The sequence below is a fragment of the Argiope bruennichi genome, chromosome X1 (assembly GCF_947563725.1).
Source record: "Argiope bruennichi chromosome X1, qqArgBrue1.1, whole genome shotgun sequence".
Lineage (NCBI taxonomy): Eukaryota > Metazoa > Arthropoda > Arachnida > Araneae > Araneidae > Argiope > Argiope bruennichi.
The window spans coordinates 117,739,669-117,747,444 of record NC_079162.1 but is presented as its reverse complement, the minus strand read 5'-3'; positions in this window follow the sequence as shown (position 1 = coordinate 117,747,444).

The window sequence follows — 7,776 nt, the reverse complement described above, 5'->3', positions numbered from 1 at the left end:
CCTCAGATGGAGGCAAGGGTCCGAAGAATTGTGAGTGTACCGATGAATTTTTGATTTATGACAATCTATGCACGACCGTTCTCAATCTGAAATGTCTTTTAGCATACTGGGTCACGCAAATCATTGTAGGATACGTTTACGAGAGGCTGTAATGCATGGATGGGATAAACCAAGGAGATGTCGAAACACAGCGTAATGTAACTTATCCAAAAGACATGCTCGCATCACCGTAAAGTTTCAGATTTGGAGACATCAGCAAAAGTTAGAGTTGAAGGCGATGCATTAGGCTTAGAAAGTAATCCAGACAACTTCTTATCTGTGGTATGTTCTCAGGCCATGAAGGAAAAGTCAGTTGTAGATAGTTATATGCATTTATCTGAGACATGATCCGAAAGTGTTTTCTTGCCGAATAAATTGCTAGTAGTGCTGTCATAGGTGCCGTTCTTTTGTTCAGTATCGCTAAGCTTACGTGAAAAGAATGCGGGAGGTTGTAAATTACTTTCATTTAGGACATTCAATATAGCGCCAATGTCATTGTCAGAAGCATTAGATATCAGAACTAACTATTGATGAGGATAATAATATGCTAGAGTCGCTGATTTCATAAGGTCCTGTTTACACTCTTGAAATGCTTGTAAGGTATCGTTCCAAGAAACCGGTCGCTGGTCATTCTTTTTAGAACCTTTTAACAGTTCTTGCAAGGGAGCTTAGATTTTAGCGACGTGTGGAATGAAACGGTAGAAATTTATCATGGTCAAAAAACGTCTTATTTCTGCATTAGTTTCAGGTTTGGGGGATTTGGCTATCGTTTCAGTTTCTTCGAGGAGAGTTTTCACGCTGGAAAGTGTTATAAGGCACCCAAGAGTAGCAACGGAATATTTTCTCAAAACACATTCAGCTAGATTAGTTTCAAGCCGTGGTGGTGTCTGAGGAGTTTAAAACCTATCGTAGATCGAGGAAGGATATAAAAAATCTAAGGCATTTAAAACTTGGTGCAGGTATCTCTGACAAATTTGCTGAGCATTACATAGGCCAAATGGCGTAAACAAAAATTCAAACACGCCAAATGAGATTGTTACAGCTGCTTTTTCAATATCATTGGGATTAACGGGATTTCGATGACACGCGCGAGCTAAAACTAATGTTATAATCATTTGTTTACAGTAGAATACCTGGGTGCAGTCATGAATATGGAGGAGGAATTACCATATGGAACAGTGGTGACATTCAAATGACGACAAACACCGCAGAGACGTCTTACACTATTTTCTTTCTTATCGATATGAAGTGGACTTACCCATGCACTTTTCGAAGGCCGCATAATACCCTGCGCCATTAGAAATTTAAAATTCCTGTCGAGCAGCCATGAGGAGCTCTGGGGAAAGGCGACGTGATTTAGAAAACGCCAGTGACCCCTTTGTCTCGATATAGCGAAGAACCTTTGTCTAGTTAGTTCATTGGGAATATATGGGAATATATGCTCTGGAATATATGACAAGTTCAGACAGCACTTTATCAAACCTAGAAGGGCTAAGAAGAACTCCTACAATACCTACTGCTACCTTTAATAATATGTAGCGATTTTTCCTTGTGATGAAATCATAGTCTAGTCATCAATTATGCTATTATTTTTGGCACCAATCAGTAAATTAATTTTTTTCAAGAAATAGATGCCCATGATTGGTCGGTTAACCTTAGCGATTAGGAAGAACCAAGTGAAGGTTCTGCGCAGATTTAGATTGAGAGATAGACGTTGAGTACCAAAAGATGAGAATTTTATGATATTTGCTGTGTAAAGAATTAGACCCTCATTTACGTCAGCCTGTTTGCAAGAATTGACTAAGATAACATATATGTCCTTTCCCGTATCAATTAAAAACTATAATTTAGATGAAGGATCGGCCAAAAAGACGAGATTAATTTGGCGGGTGCAAAGATTTCACTTCACCTGCCTTAAAAGTCACGTGTCATCTACGACTGCTCAAATCTTCTGATGTTTCATCAGGAATTGAGTGGAGAATCGGTCTGTCTGTAACGTATGGGTTTGCATTCCGCGAACTATTATATTATATTTTATTCTGTGATTTGAAATTATAAAAATGTATATTTTTCACTTCAAATTATAAAATTATTATGCATTTTAAAATATTTAAGCAAATTGTGTTGTATTTTTATGATTATAAATTTTATTTATTGCTTTATTGAGATAAAAAGAGCTAACAAAGCAGCTTGGTTTTAATGACATACATTTAATTATAATTCTCGTGCATGATTCTTCCATGAAAGTCTTTTTCGTTATCCGTGAGAATAACTTTCAATCAGAAACTTTTTGATTCTGGACAGACTTAATATAATATAAGCTAGCATTTCGAATTAGATCAGTATCAAATAAAATTTCTTTATAGAATGAATGAATTTTCTGTTTTATTTATTTAGGATTGTATAGAACCTTTTCCCCCAGAATATTTTAAATGTTATTTTGTCAATTCATTTTGCTGAGCATTTGTAGATATAAAATGATGAGCAATTAAATTTTCATGCTTTGGTAAATTCATTTATATACATTCAAGTCACTTGACATTACAACGTTCAGTTTTTACATATACATTATTAAAACATATCATCAGAGATTTTGCTTGCTGTGACAGTAATTGTTGCTAACTAATTTCCATGTAATTTCTAAAAAAAAAAAAAAAAAAATTACAAATTTATTGATGAAAGATGGTTGTAAGTCATGTTAAGAAATCAGAATATTAGAATTGGTGCACATGAAATGAAATATATAAATAATCGTTTTAAATAATTATCTATGGCTGTATCCTCGAACAGAAAATATAAAAAGATGATAAAAAGGCTCACAAGTTATTGGATTAATGTTTTCGACGTTTTTCTGGATTAATTCATGTTGGAATACCACGGTTCTTTAGATTTAGAATTTCTCGGAAAGATAGATAAGAATAAATTTTCTGTTACAATTAGAATTTTTGAATTTGGGGCCTAGAAATCCCAAAAAATATTGTATATTTGGCAGGTAAAATAAGTAGAATAACTTTCTCTACATACACAGAATGGTATCGATTGATTCATTTAATTTAATAAATATCTGAAGGTATTTGATTAAATGGAATAAAAATGTACTTAATTATAAATAAGCAATGAATTATGCTAATAGAAAATGAGATATATTGTGATTGTTTGAAACTTTTCTATAATTATCAAGAAAATAAATTTCTTTGTTCAGTCTTTAGTATTTGAATGCAAATTAACATATTATATATATATAGCATATTGTTCAAAAATTTACATTAACAAAATAATCACATAATACTTAATTTTTACTAAATTTTTCCTACCCTAATACAAATTTAAATGTTTTGTGAATGGTTAACATATAATAACAATGCAACATTGGTAAATGAAAGGTTTAAAATATCAAAATAAGCTACTTAGATAAAAAAATGAAAGTACTGTAAAAAAATATCGGTTTTAAAAACAATAGTAATAGTGATGTACTTGGATATTTATTTGCAATGAGCTTATTTTTCAATTTGTTATATAAAATGCCTGTATTGATGGGTAATATGATATTCTAATTGTACATTGAGAATAAAAATGAGATAAAGAAAATTAAGCAGGTATACAGTTTTAATTTTATGAAAATTTTTAAAAAATTAACCAGAAAAAATAAATGCAAATATGTATTTTTCATACAAAATTTAATTTAAATGTTAATCATTTTAGTTTACAAAGATTAAAGGAATAATAAAGTTGTAAAGAAATTTGATTTGTAAAGAAATGAATAATTTTAACTAAATAAAAAAAAAGTGTTGAGTTCGCTTAATAAAAGAGCTGTAAATGAAAACTAAAATTAAAGACTTGCTCATAATTCTTTTAGGGTTCTTAAGTTATGTTTTAAACCTTAATAAGAATGAAATTCAAATTTCACAATCAATGGTAAATAATTTGAATTTCAGATGACTTACATAAATTAACATTTTCTACGCTATCTTCTTCAATTATAAAGAATTGTACATTTTCTTGAGTTGTATTTATATCTTTTTGGTTCATTAAATTTCTTTCATTTAATTGGTCCCATCATCCCATTTCAGAAGCTTTTAAATATGTGATCTGTATGCGAGGATAGCTGCTTTATCAGACATCAGTTCTTTCCTTTTCTTTTACATATTCAAATTTTTATAAATATAAATAATAAGCATATCTTTTCCTCTGAAGCTACAATTAAAAAGTCTAATTAATTCTCACCAAAAAGAACACAATATATTTGATATATGATGACACAGTATATAAACTTAGATATACATCACAGAAAAAGCCTTGATAAAATATCCCTGTAGCACAAAAGTTGAAAATAAGAAAATACCTCAATTTTATAAGAACTAGAAATGAAAGACATAATAAAGCTGATACAGAAATTAGTATTCCATAAAATGATCTATATAATTTTTTAAACACTAATCAATGAAATGTACTATGACATACAAACATAATATTTAACTCAAAGAACTTATTCATTAATGTCAGAAAAATTATAATTAGAAGTAGCCATGGAAACAGATCATACAGGAAAGTTTTTATAGTGCAAAAATCAATCCTGTAAATCTATCACCAGACAAATTCATTCATCTCTTACAAAACAATAGAAATCCACAAAATGTCCTATTGATAAACTAAAAATTATACTGAAAGCAATAAAAATTTTATAGCTAAAGTATATAGAACTACAAAACGATATTTAAATTTTTTTTGAATAAATAAATACGATTTCATATTTTATTTATAAATAGCAATTGATGATTTGTTTTTATGTAACAGCTTTATAACACATACATTCCATGTATGTCAATTTTTAATCATGATATATAATGCTGAAATTTATGACCAATTACTTATATAATACAAAAATATCAAACTCTGCATTCGTGATAGATAATTAAATTAATTTTAAATAACACATAACAGCAAAATTTTGTAGAATTGAACAAAATTTTAAAACATTTTTATGCATCAATCTTACTTTTTAAAAAAATCATACTATAATTTATAATATACAGATAATAAAATTCTGGATTTCTCTTCAAAGCAAGAATGCTTAATAGATTACCTTAGATAAAATCAAAACATAACAAGCTTAATTTTTATTTTCTTAAAAATAGTATTGTAATACTTTTCCTTTAATGAACAAAAATGATCTATTTCAATTTAAAGATAGGAAAACTATGATATTAGATTTTTTATTAATCTAACTACGGTTGATGAATACGACCGCAAGTCTTTCATTCGCGAAAGAGTCAAAATGATGAACAATAGAATTTGAATCGGATGTTTCAAATGAACGATATTTCCCGTAGAAGTAAACGACACATTTTTTTTATAAAACATTTGTGGTTATTTTTTATTTTACCTCAACTATATGAATAATCGCGATTTGTCAAATAATTCTATTACGCACCATAATATTTCAGAAATATTGAACAATATTGTGAATACCGAGGTAATGAGGGAGCAAGGGTACGAAAAACTAGAAAAGTATTCGATGAAGATAACACAAAAATAAATATTTACGAATGGTTTTTAAACAAAAGAAGAATAGCAAGATGCAACTTATTTTTTGGGAATATAATAATGTCTGGCAGTTTTCCTTTAAAATAAATTTTCATCAACAGAATTATTTTCCCAAAGTTTAATTTTGACCATTTGTTAAACAGCTCACGATTAGTAACATTAATTAATTCATATACGTACAGTCCCCGAATAGAAAGAAACATATAGCTTTATTTTGGCTTCGTTTATCGTATAATCATAAAAGAAGATATCATTCGAAAGGAATTAACATATTCTTATAGATTTTTGAATTAAACACTTCATAATAACTTTGAAATAAGAATAAACTTCAAAATTTCCAATAGCAACGCCCATTTCTTTTATCAAATTCCAAAAGTACATTAAAAGTTCTTTCCAGAAATCAAACTTCATTTGTCTGGGTCTATTTGTTTAAAAATTATGAACCAACAAATATTTGACCTTCTAATGTTGAAATAAAATTGTGAAATTTTATTCACATCTTAAAAAATATATATAGTTAGTGGCTTACAATCAATTCAATATGAAAATTTGAGGTTTATTGCACATTATAACAACACATCCTAAAGTACAAAGCCTCCAGACGGCTGGGATGAGTCAAACAAAAAAGTCTGCCGATTCTCAACAGCCCAATGGGGAAAGCGATGTAGTTTCATGCTTTCTCTATAATAAACACATCGTTTGAGTGTTATAAAATACTGGTTCAATGAAATATAAAGAATTTTTATCTTTATAGTATTTTTAAAAATTTCAAATTAGATTTTTAAAATTTTATTCTAGCAATTATATTATGAAATATCTATAAAATCCATCATTTGAAAGTAGCTATAAGACTCTCATTTAAGAATATTTTGGAGAATTAATATATATCATTTCAACCTTTAAAAAAAAAAAAAAAGCATGCATAAGCATAGCATGAGCACAAAAATTAGCATAATTTAACAAATTTTATTTAAAAACATTTTTACATGAGATATGTAAGGTCTCATAAGAAGAACAACTCAGATTTAAAGGATATTCTGGAGTGCAATATATATATAATTTTGATAAATCATATTTACATAATTGTCATGATATAACTTCTCTCATAAATCTTAAAAGAAATGGTCATGAATAGAAAAATTTAAATCATTTTATTTAAAAACAATTTCACATGAAGTGTACAAGCTCTCAAAGGAAGAAAAATGCAAATCAAATGATATTCTGGAGTGGGATATCTATATAATTTCTCTCATAAATCTTAAATGGTCATGAATAAAACAGCTTAAACCATTATTACATAAAGTATGCAAGCACTGACAAGATGCAATACTAACTAAAAGATATTCTGGAATGCAATTATTACAATTTCTCATACATTTTATAGAAAAAATTATGAATAAGTCAATTTATTAAAAAGATTTTTACATGGTAAAAGCAAGTCAAGGCTTTCTAAATTTTTGAATGAACTTCAACTGTGGCAATAAAATTATTTTATGCAAAGTAATTTAGAAACGTATACGCAAAAAAGACATAGAAAACACACGTTATATTACAAGATGCACTCAACATCACTAATTAACTATATTGTATATACTTTACAACAAACTACATAAAAAAACATTATCAGAATACAGATTCTCTCTTCATGAAAATATTCGATATTTCTTATAACGTCTTCCCCTCTAAAATGCAGTACACGGACATGGAAAAGTGTAGAAGATAAATTAGAATTAACTAACGATGAAATTATATTAATTATTTTTAGGATTTTGATAATGTCCACAAATTAAAAAATTACTGCATTATAATTTTGTTTTCTCTAATGTATGTTTTCACAATTTACGAATTGAGATGTTGCATTTATCATGTTTGTATATTATACCGGCATAAATTCATGCAAACTTCAAAAAATCATTATAAAAAAAGTAATGCTCGAACAAAATTGCGGTTTGCGGGAATATGTTCAGAGAGCCTTTGGATTTCGTTATTTAAATTAAAAAAATGTATTTAAAAATGAACGACAGATAGCGCTCACACAGTCATACCGAGACGGTTTATGCAAATCAGGAAAACAGAGCACCGTAACATTATAGTACATTTTATTTTAAAGCAAAAGATACTCAACGTGACCGCCACCACAAGGTATTAAGCAAGTGAGGTGCGTCACTACGCCTATTATAGCTGCGTGTAACA